Source organism: Garra rufa, chromosome 1, assembly GCF_049309525.1.
Source record: "Garra rufa chromosome 1, GarRuf1.0, whole genome shotgun sequence".
Classification (NCBI taxonomy): domain Eukaryota; kingdom Metazoa; phylum Chordata; class Actinopteri; order Cypriniformes; family Cyprinidae; genus Garra; species Garra rufa.
In genome coordinates, this window is record NC_133361.1 from 48,008,464 (window position 1) to 48,025,803 (window position 17,340).

The window sequence follows — 17,340 nt, forward strand, 5'->3', positions numbered from 1 at the left end:
CTTTAACAAAGTCTTCTAAACTCACTTTCGCTTACCTGAAGTGCACCGTGCACACAGAGTATAACAACACTTTGGATGAAGTTTAATGACATTCCCAAGTGTTGACTTGCCTGAATCCGTGTAGTAAACTAAAACAATCCTAACATAACGTATCTACAGTATATTCTTACCTTGTTTAGAGGAGAATATGACACATGGACCATAAAAAAAGTACAGTTCGCATGCTGAGTCTGAAGAAAGATACGGGACCCGCAGCGAGCCGAGAGTCTTCAGTCACTGCCGGCGCGAGCAGCAGCCGCACACCTGTCGTGCCAGCGTGAGCGACGCAGCGGCCCATGCTTCGTTAGGGTGACAGAGAGAGGTGGCGAGCAGGCGTAATGGCATCATTTTCAACCGAAAACACAAGGAGACAGACAGCACTCTCATCTAACGAGGAACACTTCAGAGCTCTCCGGCGGGCCGCTGCAAGGTCACCTCGCCGGATACAAAGCACGCTGGGATGAGACACCAGCAAATATATAAAACGAGCATCTGAGAGAGCAAACATGTAAGCTGTAGGCTTTAAAGAGGTAGATTTCATTACCGGCATATCTATAGGAGTGGTCTGTAACTCAGTCTCTCCGGGTTTTCTGGTGAGTGGAGTCATACAGACGTCTAGACAAAGGAGAAAAGGTCATGCTTTAGTTCACCATTTCATACAAAACTTATTAAAGTCATAGTGTGTGTGAACGAGTTCCAAGAATGAGAATATAGTGTGTCCCGTGACATTTTCTTATGTAATATTTCTAACACACAGTTAGCTAAGTTGATGTTGCATAACACCTTTGTGACAGACGTCTTCCAGAAAGCAAAAGCTCCCTATAGTAAAGGAGAACATTAGTTTTTTTGCGGATATTTCGGTCAATACAGCAAAAATTGGTTGCAGGAACACATCACCATGGGGATGTGTCACATATTCCTTTAGAAGTCATTCTAATGTGCTGAATCATTGCTCAATTATTAATAATGGTTCTTGTTTTTATCCATGCTTAAAATATTCCTGCTTAAGATTTTTATGGAGACCATGATTCATCAAGATTCTTTAATGATGAGAAGGTTCACTGGGTGCCAATAATTGTGGCCAACATGCATTGGAGAAAAACTTTCTCAATTTCATAATGTGAGTTTACCCCAACTGTTTAACATCAATGTAAGGTTAGAATTTTGTGAATTGTTTTGAATGAAATAAACAACACTAATTTATTTTTACAGCTGCCTTTGCTCATATTTACCAAGGGTGCCAATATTAGTGGAGGGCATTGCGTATATTATAAAATGCATCTTTCAGGGAAAGAAAGCAAATGTCATTGTACCCTGTTGAAAAAAACAGCATATGCTGGTTAGGTATGTTTTGAAGCATGGCTGCTGGTTTAAGCTGGTCCTTAGCTGGCCATGAGCTGGTCCTAAGCAGGAGATAGTTGCTTAGGACCAGCACATGACCAGCTAAGGACCAGCTTAAAGGATTAGTTCACTTTCATAACAAAAATGTACAGATAATGTACTCACCCTCTTGTCATCCAAGATGTTCATGTTATTCTTTCTTCAGTCGTAAAGAATTTTTTTGAGGAAAACATTTCAGGAATTATCTCCATATAATGGATATGTATGGCGCCCCCAAGTTTGAACTTCCAAAATGCAGTTTAAATGCAGCTTCAAAGGGCTTTAAACGATCCCAGCCAAGGAGAAAGGGTCTTATCTAGCGAAACGATTGGTTACTTTCTAAACAAATTGACAATTTATATACTTTTTAACCTCAAATGCTCGTCTTGTCTCCTCTCTGCAATGCGCATGTGTAGTCAGTATAATCCGGGTCAATGCCGTTAATGGATGTCGAAAAACTCCCATCTCGTTTATGTCTTCAACGTCAAAATCGTCTTACAATAATGTTTTTAACTTTTTTTGTAAAGGGCGTTTGAGCTTCTTTGTATGTTCACTTTGTAAACACTGTGTCGGTACTTTTGCAGCGATGTAAGGCAATTTAGAAGTTAGGGAAGAAAACGGGATGCTCAAACCAGCATCCAGGCTTCAAAACCTACCTAACCAGCATATGCTGTTTTTTTTTCAACAAGGTACTAACTGTATTTTGTGGCACGAATGAGTGACAAAAAAGGAATATATGCAAAAAATTGGTGAAAAAAACATCTGGTGATCAAAAAAAGAAACACTGTTTATAGGCCAAATAGTATCTCATACAAAATTTGCACATTTTGCAACTTTCCGGTTATATTTTGTCAGAAGGTTTTCTGTTACCCACAAAATAAAAAAAAATGCATTCACATTTATGTGCACGAAGTTACTTACATTTTGGGATAAAGTTAGGAAGTGCTGACCAATAGAATTTATTTTTGCCTTTCTGTTTGAAATGCTACAAAGTGCAAGAAATATTGCATCAAGTCCACACAATTGCATCGCATCTCCTTAAATCAGTTTAAAGGAAAATGTCATGGACATATGGAAATCGAAAAACGTTTGCTCCAAATCCTGACAGTACAAGTCACCGTCCACTTTGGTTGTCTGGAAAAGAGCTGCTCAGACATTTGTCCTAACAAAGAAAATGGGCACATGGGATGACAACTGACAAATTTTCCCTTCATTTCCACCACAGAGATATAGAAGCATGTTCAAAAACCATCAACATTCACAGCTAATTGTCTCTGTCTCTTGCATTCATGGCATAGGCCCACTGTTTGCTACGAGATGACTAAGGCTCAAAACCCTCTGATTTGCAGTTGTCATCTGTTCCTTCTGCTCATCTCTTCCTCTGGACCTACAGTGTAAAATGTTCTCCTGCCTCGAGCATTAGATAAACACGAATAGTCGCCTCGAGCGTGTGTGTGCCTAGCAGTGAGGCTGCAGGCCTGCGTTTATAAAACGCTGTCATTGTTGGACTACTGTCACACTGCCATTTTCAGCAATCATCACCTGGCACCGTGGTTAAGCCAGACTTAAGGAAGATATGTTTAAAAGACACTGAGCATTATCGGCTTAGAGGAACACTGGCACACTTCCCCATCCATTCTGAGGGATTCCTTTTAGGAGGATATCCTTCCTTTTTTCATTTTCCCCTCACAAATCTGCTGCTCAGACATTCGTTTTCTTTTTATCCTCTTTCAGCGAGTCAGTTTGTCTTTAAGATAACATATTTGTCCACAGCTCATCTCTAAACTTTCTTTCCACCCCCTATTTCCACTTTCTTTGTTTTCACTTTCGCAATATCTCTTTTTTTAATTGCAAGCAGCCCCTAAAAAGTCATCTGCTGCTTGCTCCTGATATTATATCATAATTAGCAGGGGTCCAGGCTGGCACGCTGCTCGCTAACAGATGGCACGCTAATTCTATTAGCATGTGCGGGACTGGCCGAGCAGCTTTTAGCCCTGGACGCTACAGCATCGACCTTCAACCACAGGGAACCACGGCGACTGGCCAGCACTGTCGCCATTGGCAACACAGTTTGAGAAATCCTGCAGCAGCACGCGTTTTCTCTCTATTTCTTTTCGTCACATACAGTCTCTCTCTCTCTCGCTCTGTACTTTTCACAGCGCCAAGCCTGAGTTTAATAGCCCTGCTGGATATCCAAAACCATTCATACGCGAGGTGTTGTTTATCAGAGTTTAGATACACAATGAAGTTTTGCACTTACGTGAATAGGGTTCTCCAAAGAGCCAATTGTCAAGCTGAGCGATGCAACCAGACAGCTGTGGTACATTAGCGAACACACTTCAAGAGGTTGGCGAGAGTCAGCACACACCAATAAATGCCGTAATACCTCAAGAGTCAATTTCTTAGTCCTTTAGCCACTTTTATCGATAGGAAGAGTATAGAGTGCAGAGGAAATGATTGGGAGATCATGGCGGAGTGGAATCGGGAAATGAAGTGAACCAGATCAATCTTCCAATTGCCCGATAGTGTCTGCAAAGTGGAATTCAACAATGTTCAGTGAAATTCAAAATCAAAGGGATGTACAGTATACTGCAGTGTTTCCCATACATTGATTTATTTGTGGTGGCCCGCCACAGTATCAAAACTGACCTCCACAAATAGATTTTTCAAAAGGCTTTGACTCCGCTGAATAAACATTAGCACTGCATGTTTCAAAATCAAAAAGCGGTGCTGGTGTTTTTATATTAGTGTATATCTAAAGGAAACCAACTGTCTTCATGAAATTTTCAGATTTCATTTCATCTGTAAAGCCTGATAAAGCAGCATTTGTGAAGTATATATCCCCCAGGGGAAAACCCACTACACAAAAAGTGTAGGTCTGTGGAAAACACTGTATTGTATTTTCACAAAGGGTACAGCAAAAAGTCCATTGAGATATCTTACTTCTATAGGTGGAGGGTGAAAAGCCAGAGTATGGATAAAAGTAGCCTAATTTTAGTTTAATCTCTTAGCTAAACACACCATAAACCCGTCTTTACCAGATTACAACTGGATTTGTATTTAACTTGATCATAATTTAATAAAAACATTGTAAAGAACTAATTAGTGTTATCATGATTCCTCAATTCAATTCGAGTACTCAATTTTTAAAAAATCCTTGACTGCATTTTTCCCAAGTCGAGTAACCAGCAAAACACTGAAGTGGCGCATTCCAAGGACGAGAATCAATTAAGCGCATTATTAGACCATTTGTAAGGCTCTGTGAAATCACAAACGCTAGGGCTGTCGCGGTTAAAGAATTTCTTTTGCAGTAATTTTGAGGGGCTCAATAGCGCGATATGCGATATTACCGCCATTTATATATATGTAGTTTATATATATATATATATATATATATATATATATATATATATATTGTTTTTACTATTGTATTTTAAGTCATTTTAAAGGCTATTGTTCACTTAGATCTATTTTTATAAAAAAAAAAAAAAAAATAGAATAAACTACTTGATAACCAAAATAATTGTTAGGGACATATAACTAAATTTTGCTCTTTTGAACGTTTTATTCATCGGAGAATCCTGGAAAATGTATCATGGTTTCCACAAAAATATTAAGCAGTAAAACTGTTTTCAACATTAATAAGGACAAATGTTTCTTGAAATGCAGAATGATTTCGGAAGGATCATGTGACACTAAAGACTGTAAGAGTAATGATGAGAGTGTGAAAGTAATGATGCTGAAAATTCAGCTTTGCCATCACATTACATTTAAATATATAGTGAAACAGAAAACATTTAAAATCTTATTTTAACTTTCACTATATGCTGTTTTACTGTTTTTTGATTTAAAAAAAAAACGCAGCTCTAGTGAACATAAAAACGACCCCAGAATTTTGAAGTCAAGTCAAGCTTTGATGAACGTCTATAGATATCTCATGCTGAATGTATAATAAGCAACAAACAGTATGTTGGGATCCTGCAAATCAGAAAGCAGATAATGTGTCAATATTGACGACGTAATGGGGTCATGAGTGCATTTACACAGATTTGTCACACAACATCATCACAGTAACAGTTTTTCAAAAGCATTGAGCAGCTGCATTCCCAACAGGGTTCCGAAAAAGAAAAACACTGGTTTAAAGCTACGGGTAAACAAGACAAAGCTTAAGACAACTATCCTTTGGGTATAATGGAGGACCTCAGTAACTGCATCAGAGACTGCTTTAGGTCTTAACTCAATGTTAAGTTATCCATGGCTTTGAAAAATGTTTTGAGTCAAGAATTGAAAAAGGAAATAGTGGACAAAACTCAAAACACGTATTGTTACTCTTCAATTGATTTGAGTCTATGCCTATTTGAAATGAGCAGTTTACAAAGAAACAATAAGATTTTTCTTTGTAGTAGACTTAAAACCTGATGTAGAAAGGAAGACTATTGTATTAGAGAGTGATAAAAATTAAATAAATCTGAGCCTAGAGAAATGCAGTAGTGCTCTCTCCATGGAATAGCTGACACTAAAGCTTCAACTCAAGCTGCCTAACAGCGGCAGAATAACGCATTTAAGTGAAAGCTAACAACATCCAGCAAATGGCTCAGCTTAACCCAGAGCTGAACAAGCCAATACCAATGACATGGTAAGTGCTGATAGTTATTAAAAATCAGACTGCTAACATTGCCTGGATTACCACTCACTTGTGCTTTCAAAAACCTTTCTCAGCGTAGAAACCTATTTAATTTTTGACAGGAATGTAAGGCTGTGAGGAATAGCAGTACAGTGTATTCAATGGATTATAGAGTTGTTTAACATCGTGCCAACAGTTCAGCTGACAAAACATCTTTCCCAAACACTTTTAAGTAGACAAAAAATCAATAAAAGAGTTTTGAAAGTTGTGCATTTGGCAAATTAGATGTGATCTAGGACCTTTATAGTGTGCATGCCAGACATAACATGTGTTTTTGTAACTTAAAGGAGTAGTTCACTTTCAGAACAAAAATTTACAGATAATGTACTCACCTCCTTGTCATCCAAAATGTTCATGTCTTTCTTTCTTCAGTCATAAAGAAATGGTGTTTTTTAAGGAAAACATTTGTGAACTGTGATCGTTTAGAGCCCTTTGAAGCTGCATTTTGGAAGTTCAAACGCAGGGGCACCATAGAAGTCCATTACATGGACAGAAATCCTGAAATGTTTTACTCTAAAAAAAAAAACATAATTTCCTTACGACTGAAGAAAGAAATACATGAAGATCTTGGATGACAAGGGAGTGAGTACATTACCTGTAATTTTTTGTTCTTATTAAAGTGTGATTTTAACATTACCTTGTGTGTATTTGACAGTTTAAGCATAATAAGACATGAAAGAGAATTTAGGTTAGTACTCACATGTCGTGACAGCTGCTTTCTGTGAGCGTGCTTTGAGTGTGTGCATTCAGAAAAACATATATCAGAAGTTTGATTGATTGAAGGTTGATGATTTTAGAGCGATAGACATGATAATCAAAACCAAACAGATGTTTTTTAGCAGAGTATCTGAGATTCGAGCTGTAAAGGCACAGTCCTATTCTGGAAAAGGGGGTGGTGATCAGCAGCTCATTTGCATTTAAAGAGCCTTGCACGAAAACAGTGTGTTTCTGCTTTCACTCAAAATAGTCCTTTTTAAAATTATATAATAAATGATCTTTGGGGTATTTTGAGCTGAAACCTCAGACACATTCTGAGGACAGTGGAGACTTATATTATATCTTGTAAAAAAAGGGCAAAAGTAAAAGAGGTATGTACCTAATACTTTTTTTCCCCACTTAACTTTTCTCTCAAATTGTCATGCTAATAATAAAATTGGTAATAAAAAACTGCATCAATAATAACTTATTATGTCTCTGTGCATAAGAAATTGTGCACAGAAAAAAATGATAAAACATGAGGAAATGTGTTCATATGTGACCCTGTGACCACAAAACCAGCCATAAGTTGCACAGGTATATTTATAGCAACCCTAACTCTAACAATACATTGTATTTGTCAAAATTATAAATTATTCTTTTATGCCAAAAATCATTAGGATATTGTTCCATGAATCATAAATCATGTTCCATGAAGATATTTTGTAAATTTCCTACCATAACTATATCAAAACTTAATTTTTGATTAGTAAGATGCATTGCTAAGAACTTCATTTGGAATCAAAGTCATAATAACTATAAGGTATGTTCAAGGAAATTTTACCAAATAATTGCAAAATTATATATACTTATCAGAATATTTATCCAGCAAGCACAGAAATAAAGCAATATTTTAATGGACTACATTGCCAAAGGTATTGGGACACCCCCTTCTAATGAACAAGTTTGACTACTTTAGGAATTTTAGTACAAATCTTAATATTTAAGCATATAATGATATTCTAGGGAATTGTGTGCTTCTAATTTTATAGCAACAGTTTGGACAGGACCCTTTTCTATTCTAACATGACAATGCCTCTGGGTATAAGTCAAGGTTCAAATAGAAATGATTGATTCAGTCAGTGTGGACTGCTCTGCAGAAAGCCAAGTCTTAATCCCAGCTGAACACCTCTGGTGTGACTTTAAAGGCAGACCTTGAGCCAAAAACTCATCACCAAACACCAATGACTTGTACGTATGGGTACAGTCATTTTAGACAAATCCAAAACTGTTGCAACAGAGATGGAAATACAATTTTTAAATACATTAATTATGTTTCCACAGTTTTGGAAGTGCCTTTTTCTGTTCTAAAGAAGGGGGGGTGTCCCAATACTTTTGTCCATGTAGTGCATGTACAAGTCATTGGTGTTTGGTGATGAGTTTTTGGCTCAAGGTCTGCATTTAAAGTCACACCAGATGTGTTCAGCTGGGATTTTAAGACTTGGCTTTCTGCAGAGCAGTCCACACTGACTGAATCAATCATTTCTGTTTGAACCTTGACTTATACCCAGAGGCATTGTCATGTTAGCACTGAAGAGGGTCCTGTCCAAACTGTTGTTATAAAATTAGAAGCACACAATTCCCCAGAATATCATTATATGTTTAAACATTTGGATTTGTGCTCATGGTAATGACTACAGTAGTCAAACCTGTTCATTAGAACGGGGTGTCCCAAATATTTTTCGCAATATAGTGTATCTTCCTGTCCACATCTGACATCTTGTATCTGATGTCATTGCGACATGGACAATGGCTTTGTTGCATAATCTTCAACTATAATGAAACGTAACTCTAAAGGCTGGCAAGGTATTCTCTTCCATTTGTTACAGGATTCAAAACTTGTCCTTGAGTATCTGAAAGGCAGTGTCACTTTCACAGATTTACAGTACAACAGCTGCTTATGCCAGTGTCTCGGTATAACCCCACCACCCTGAAGGACTCCATCACTTTCCATTTGCTTTTCACCTTCACCTTCTCCCTCCCTCCCTCCCTCTCTTTTTCCTCTTTCCTCCTTTCTCTTGTCACACCATGCCACATGCAGAATGAATGTCTCAAGCTAAAAAAAAGCCATTTTCCTACCTCAATAACTGAGATATGCAACTTAAAATAGTCTGAGCCCACAATACGCACACTGGGTCTGCAAAACTACGCATTTTCTAAATCAACTAGTCAGTGGGTTCCCTGAACGACGGAGGACATTTTACAGGGAAACACTATTTTAGTCTTTCCATTTCAATCTTATTCAGTGTTACTTTGTTTCCTTGTGATTAATTGTGAAATGTACTACCAATTTCTGTGAAAATGGTTTCTACGCCACAGTTTTTCAGTGTAATTGGTCAAGGAAGCTCTGTAGAAACACAACATTTACTAAAATTAACGCAAACTGCTTTCTGCCTCTTTCCACCACTTTTCTTGATTCTTTCTCCTTCCTGTGCCGTGATACGTCTATCCATTCTCATAAAGTTCCACATCTGTCCTTGAGGATTCATATCCCTCTTTTTCTTCGCTTATTTTCTCCTCCACCAGATCACAATCCAATTCTCTCTATCCTCTGGACTCCATTCGTGCTCGAGTCTGACTCCCTCGGCCCAGACCTCCGCCTGTCTATCTCCCCCCTCTCTCATTTTCTCATCTAATCATCCCTCTCTTTTCCTCAGTATTTACATAGTAGGGTGAACAGGGTGGAGGCTCTTACAAAATGCTTCTCCCTGTAATATCCTTTTTTCCGGACTTTTTTTCTCCTCCCACCCGTGTCCTGCAGTCGGTAGCGCAGAGCAAACACAGCCTGTTATTATGGCACGCTAGGTGGGCAAATATCATCAGCCCACTGCCATGCCTATTTTTACACATCAATATTAACACAGGCCGCAGAGAGTAGCAAGGCACTCTGGGAAAATTAGACCCCCGGCAGAGGTCTAGCCATGGGGGGAGTTGCAATTGTGGATACATACTTAGAAAACGGATGCAGACATAAAGCTAATGGCCATGTGAAAACACCTCCAGCCTCAGAAACACCATTAAAGTGCATCACCGTGTCAATCATTGTCATATTGCTATAGTTAGTGAAACATTCGTACAGACATGCACCTTAAACCGAATGCATTTTCAGCATTTTTTAGTCCTTGTTAGGTATGTGTCTTAATGCAAAATCCTTATGTCTTGTTACTAAAATTGAAATTCAACCTTAGGCAGAGTGGAATAGGAGCAAATAAGCCCACTCATTGCTCATTTGACCAGAAACAAGACCCAGCTGGCTTAATTTGAGAGTCTATGTAAATTTTCTACCATCTTTTACCTTAAAGAGTGCTTCTTTCCTACATATTTGCAACCTGTAACACAGTAAATCACATTAAACACACCCAAGCTGAATCGAACAGGAGGAGACGGGCGAAACAATAAATAATGTGTAAAAAGTTCACGGCACACCTGGAACTCTGCTGAGTAAGCGATCTTGAGTCCTCTCAGCGGCATTAAACCCTGGACCATTACAAGCTTGTTTCCTTTCACATCGAGAACTCTTTCAGCCAGAACCCATTGGCTGGCTGCTTGAACTGGAAAAGAGCAATCTTATTACAAAGAAGCCAAATCTCAGCACTGAAAAGCTCTACTGTATGTCATGGGCTGTAGATCCATTCGGCCTGAAGCACTCAGTCAGGAGGATTAGTGTTGTTTTTCCCATCTTTGGACGTTGAAGAGCACTGCCTGCTTAAACAAGCTCAAAAGACTGTCTCCGTCATTTAAGTCCAGAAACACATTTCTATGAACTGAATGCAAGTAAACAGATTCTATTGATTTGTCTCCATTCAATTGTTAGATACATTCAACCCAGTCTTATAAAAATACGTACCTCTGGGTACTTTTTGGCGGCACTGTTTTTACGTACCTTACTGCATGTTTTGCCGCATTTTCAAAAAGAAACTGAGTGGCGTAAAAACACAGGTTCAATGCGATAACCCTGGCACGTATTTATTACGTTGATATAGGTACATATTGCTGTGTTTTTATTTCACTGCTTCAGGTACGTATTGCAGCATACGTAGTTAATGCTCTGTCGTGTTGGAAATATGCCTTACACCAAACCCAAACCTAAACCTACCCGATAGTGTTAACAAATGCAAAACGGATACAAAAACACATTTGTTAACGCCATTTGAATCTTCCTTGTGTGTAGATTTGAACTGTTTTGTCGAAACGTAGTTAGACGTGATTCGAACCGGAGCGCTTCACCTCCCAAGTACATCTCCAAAACAAAACTACTGTCTATGAAAACCTGTAGATATGAAGCTGGATATGTCATGCTAACATTCAAAAGCATATTAAAATTGTTTTTAAGTCATAATATAATATTCTTCAAGCAATTGTGTGAAAATTACACTTTATCAAACTCTGTTAATCATACTTCAATATGTTCAATGCTCAATGTGTGAAAAGGAATAAAAGGTGTCAGAGTTTTACTGCCTCTAGTGTTCATTTCTTTTGGAAACTGCAGTAATATGTACTTATTGGTACGTATTTCGTGTCTCGCGAAAAAGTGTCCCCAGGTACGTTTTTGTCATGAGACCAGCATACATGCTCCTTACTCTCAGTAAAGACAGTAATACTGTGAAATACTGTCACTGTTTTTTAGTTTAATAAATTTAAAAAAATAAAATAAAATTGTGTGATGGCAAAAGCTGAATTTTCATCATTATTATTTCAGTGTTTAGTGTCACATGAGCCTTCAAAAATCATTCTAATATGCTGATTTGCTTTTCAATGTTGAAAAGTGTTGTGCTGCTTAATATTTTTGTGGAAACAGGAATAACTTTTTTTCTGAATTCTTTGATGAATAGAATGTTAAAAAGAACAGGATTTATTTGAAACACAGTGTTTTGTAACATTATAAATGTCTTTGCTGTCACTTTTGATCAATTTAATGTGACCTTGCTGAATTAAAATATTAATTTATTTCCCAAAAATCTTATTTCAATCTTTTGAACAATAGTGTAGGCCTATAATCACTCAAAACGTGGTTGTCACAAAATTAAGAAAGACGTTATTAAATTATTAAGACGTTAAATAATTAATAATCAAGATGTTAAAATACAAAGAATTTATAATATACTGCATACAGTTGAAGTCAAAAGTTTACATACACCTTGCAGAATCTGCAAAATGTTAATTATTTTACCAAAATAAGAGGGATCATACCAAATTAATGTTCTTTTTTATTTGGCACTGACCTGAATAAGATATTTCACATAAAAGACATTTACATATAGTCCACAAGTGAAAATAATAGTTGAATTTATAAAAAATGAGCCTGTTAAAAAGTTTATACACACTTGATTCTTAATGTGGTTACCTGAATGATCCTGCTGTGTGTGCGTGTGTGTGCGCGCATTTTTTATTTATTTTTTTCTGTGAAATGTGAAGATCAGGGTAAATTTAACTTATTTTGTCTTCTAGGGAACATGTAAATGTCTTCTGTAGCTTCTAAAGGGCAGTACTAAATAATAATAATAATAATAATAATAAAAGGCAAAATAAGGAAAATGTACACCCATCGTGTTTTCTTCTGGAGCATCAGTGAGCATTTTAACCTTCTGTAATAGTTGCATATGAGTCCCTCAGTTGTCCTCAGTGTGAGGATCTCAAAATCATACAGTCATTGTTGAAAAGGGTTCAATTACACAAAAATGCTAAAAAAGCAAAGTATTTGTGGGACCTGAAGGATTTTTCTGAAGAGCAGCGGGCAGGTTAACTGTTGAGGACAAACAAGGGACTCATGAACAACTATCACTAAAAAAACAGCTGTGGATCATTCAAGTAACAACACAGTATTAAGAAACAAGTGTGTGTAAACTTTTGAACAGGTGTGTCATTTTTTATAAATTCAACTATTATTTTCTCTTGTGGACTATGTAAATGTCTTTTATGTGAAATATCATATTCAGATCAGCACTACATAAAATAATATGCATTTAGTATGATCCCTCTTATTTTAGTAAAATAAATAACATTTTGCAGATTCTGCAAGGTGTATGTAAACTTTTGACTTCAACTGTATGTTTGCGAAATGATCTTTTCTAAAGTTTTTTTTCTCTTGCAAATTAACAATCTATAGACACTGAGTGACTTTTCTGAGGTAAATATAATTTCAGATGTCCACAAGTTGTTTTATTTATGTCTTTCTGTGGTTAAAGGCATTTCAGTAAGTTGTACTGTAAGTACTGTATCTTTCATGTTTTCTTTTTCTTTCTTTTGTGCAATTATAACTAGTAGTAAATAGGAAGACATGAACAGTTCACTCGCACTCCATGCTGCTGCTTCAAACAGAAAAGCCAATCTGACAAGTTGCATTAACATTTTTGGATTTCATAATAATACAACAACTGAAAAGCGTGACAATATTGTCAACATGAAAGTGTGCGTCAAAGTCATCTAGCTGTTTAAATCAGTTGGGAATTTTAGCATTTTTGATCCAAATTCTACAGAAAGGGGCAGGGGTGCCGCTATAGTTTCTGAAGCCCCTGAACATCATATTTACTGGGCCCTTGAAATCATCCTAACCCTGTTACGGAGCCCCTGGAAAGGGGACAAAATGAATGAATAACACAGTAGAAAGCACACACACAATAATATCCACACAAACACACATACCCATGTCCCACTAACAGTTCAGTACCTTTGGGAAACGGAGAAAAGAACAGTAAATGAAGGACATTTTACAAAACTCACAGCCTTTCCAGGCATGAGCTGTGTTCGGCATCCTAAACCTAAAATGTCCCTGTCTTTACAACTACATGATTCACTCATCAATATGCCCCCAGAATCGCATGGAGGCCTGAGCCACTGTATAGGATACAATTCATCGATTTACTGTCACACAACTAAATGTGAGTGAAAAGAGTTGGTTTATGGATAGTGGTAGCACATAAGAATACAAATTACAACTATAAAAAGAAACAACATTTTAGCGCTATATAAATATAGAGCATATTTTCTTCCAGGAAAAAAGGTATAAAAAAAGGTCATAAAGGTAAAGAAAGGCCCTGAAAATCAAACCCAGAGTGGCAAATATTGGCTCTTAGTAAGTTAATTTCTGACAGCGGAGCGCACACATCTGCACAAAGTGCTTACGCTATACAGTATATAGACCATTATGCCAAAGCCAACATATTTCATTAAACCGGTAAATCTGTGCTTTATTTTTGTGCAGCATCAGGAGAGATTAAAGACGGCTACGTCTCTGCAGTGTGTTAAACAACGCTGGCTCTGCAGAACACAGCTCAAAATCAAACCCAATCAACTCAACTGCACTGCAGGGACGGCTAGCCTTTTCCACTTCCAGCAGTTCCGCAAACCGATGCAGAAACATCAGAACCCCCCGTAGACTCCCCTGATAACAGACTCGTGCTTGATCCAGAATGCACTAAATCAAAGCTAAATTAAAGCCAAATGTTCTCTGTTACCTCAGACTTGGCTCTAAAAAGAAATTAAAATAGAAAATGATCCACATGGCGTTCATGAGCTCCAGCATTGTGTTAAGTATGAGCTTGTGAAGAGTATACAGTCCTAGCAAACACACTGTAGACATGAATACACACAAAAATGGAACCAATGCGTAACTTGACACAGAAACTTTCTCGATTTTCTTTTCAGATGCACTAATTTGAATATGAATTCCTGACTGAATTTCTAAAAAAAAAAAAAAAAAAAAGCATACCATTTTATAGCCCTAATATTTTAATATTCTATATTACAGGCTCATCAAAGCAAAAGCAAAATGTTCCCAAGCACCCCTGATGTGTACACGTACCACATTACCAAGGTTTTGGTGTGTGAATCAGTCACAGTGTGATTTCATAGCAGCAGGAGGAGGAGTGTTCCACTCTATAATGTCATTAACTAATATTGCTCTGATGAGATCCCTAATTAGAGCTTTTATCAGCTGGATTATTCAGTCAGAGAAAGAGGAACACATGCTCACACACACATCCCTATTAACAAGCATTTAAGGTGAGATACCAAAATGGCGGACGTGTCAACGTATCTGGAGCGTTCAAATGTGGCATCTACCTATACATATCTATGGTTACTACAGCCTACAGTTTGCTAGAAACAGTATGCCTTCGTCAAGCAAATGCATATTACCTGTTGCATTCTTTGTTATCCATTCAACACTCAAAAAAATGATTCTACCACACTGTACAGTTAATTTAAAAAAATCTATTTCATTTAACACCATTGTGTTAGGTTTCCCATTTAAACAATTGCATTGTGTTAAACTGATTTGAAACAGTTTCGTTTTGGTTCAACTCAATATTTTCATTTTGAAAGAACGTATTTCAATTAAGTAGAGTTGAGAGTAGATAAATTATTTTAATTGTGTAACTAGGAAGTGGATTTCCCCTTCCCATCATGCTTTGCACACGGCTGGATAAGGAGAGTAAATGTTGAAATAAAATTTTATTTTATGCATTTTTTTAATAAAATTATAAAATTGGGAGACTTGTTAATGTTTAATGTTCTTTTATGTTTGTATTTAAAACAGTTTCTGGTATGGTAGTGTTTTTGGGGGTTACCATTGTGGTGAATGCATAGAGCATGTGCTTGGGTTGAGGACCTGATAACATAAGTTAAAGTTGTTTTAATAATAAAATAAACAACTACTTTGGGCATGCCATGGATGTAACAAAGCCATCTTATGGCTAATGCCTAATAAGTTGCTTAATGCCTAAAGTTAATTAAATCCAATGTATAATTTTTTGAGTGTAGAAGAATTTCTGCCTAGTTATTTGTTTTCCAGTTAAATGTTTTAGATTGAGTTCAACAAGCATAAAATAATTACTTCATAAACGTATCAATTTCATTGAAACTATATTTGATCAAATTGAGTTGGCCCAACTCAATTACATTTTATTGCATGAATTTGTTTTTTATGAGTTGGGGTAACACATATTTATTGGATGGAAATCCTGCCCTCAATTAAATTGAGTTCATCCAATGACTTATTTTTTTGAGTGAAGGTTGTAGCGGTATGTGACAGTTAAGAGAGATGTAGAAGTTTTCCCGCGAGTGGGTGTGTGGTTTCGCCGCACAGCGGACACGCCTCCAACATTTAAGAGCTTAAAACACTGCTTATTTTTATTTTGATAACTTATGTCATTTACTTGTCGTTTTTTATCATTTAAATTTGGCTGGGTGGTTAATAATTTACTCACCCCCTTGTCATCTAAGATGTTCATGTCTTTCTTCAGTTGTAAAGAAATGATGTCATTTTCTCCATATAGTGAACTTCGAGTTTGAACTTCCAGCTTTAAAAGGCTCTAAATTATCCCAGCCGAGGAATAAGGGTCTTATCTAGTGAAACAATCGGTCATTTCTTAAATAAATTAATAGTTATACAATTTTTAACCACAAATGTTCATCTCGTCTATCTCTGTGTGCTCTGGTTCAAGACAGTTAGGGTATGTCGAAAAATCCCCATCTCTTTTTTTTTCTCTAACTACAAAATCGCCCTACATCGCCATTTAACCTTTTTTTTGTAAAGGGCGTTTCATCTTCTTTGCACATTCACTTTTAAACACTTGGTCGGTATTTCTGCAGCGATGTAGGACGATTTTGAAGTTGGGGGAGAAAAAGAGATAGGAGTTTTTCGACATACCCTAACTGTATTGAACCGGAGCACACAGAGATAGACAAGATGAACATTTGTGGTTAATATTAATTTATTTAAGAAAATGACAGATCGTGTCGCTAGATAAGATCCTTATTCATCGGAATAAGGATCAAAAACAACCACATTTTGAAGGAAAATTGCACTAGTGCTAGGAAAGCTGAAAAATCCTAAACGTCTTATAATATTTAGTTTGACCTCCTGAGGTTGACCATCAACATTCTTGAGGTTAACTGCCTGTTTCCCCTGACCATCTGTTTAAAAAAAAAAAAGGGGTGGGGGAAACGATTTTGCACCATATTCATGAAAGTGCCGAGTTGTCATAACTCATGAAAATCTCTGTTTGTATCTCTAAAGAACTGGTTGGCTATACTGCATGTTTTTTCTCCTGTCTCTCATTACGGTTATGTGGCTCGGCTTTGTTTAAAAGATTTCATCTGTGTGCTGTCATCCTTCAAAGGGAAGCTGCTTAATTTTGGATGTATAAGTGTCCTGCCTCAATAAGAAGATGGGTTTGCCACATACACTCTTAAAAGTAGGTTCTTTATTGGCATCAATGTTTCTACAAAGAACCTTGAACATCCATGGAACCTTTCAAATGCAGAAAAGGTTCTTTACAGTTGAAAAAGGTTCAAAATGGTTCTTTTAGCAACTGTTTACTGAAAGGTTCTTTGGGGAACCAAAATTGTGTTCTATGGCATCACTTCAATAGCACACTTTTGGAACCATTATTTTTAAGAAAGAAATGAAGAGAACAAGATGAAAGAGGAAGATACTGGATAGGTAAAGAAAAAAGGAATGTAATATAGTGATAATAGCT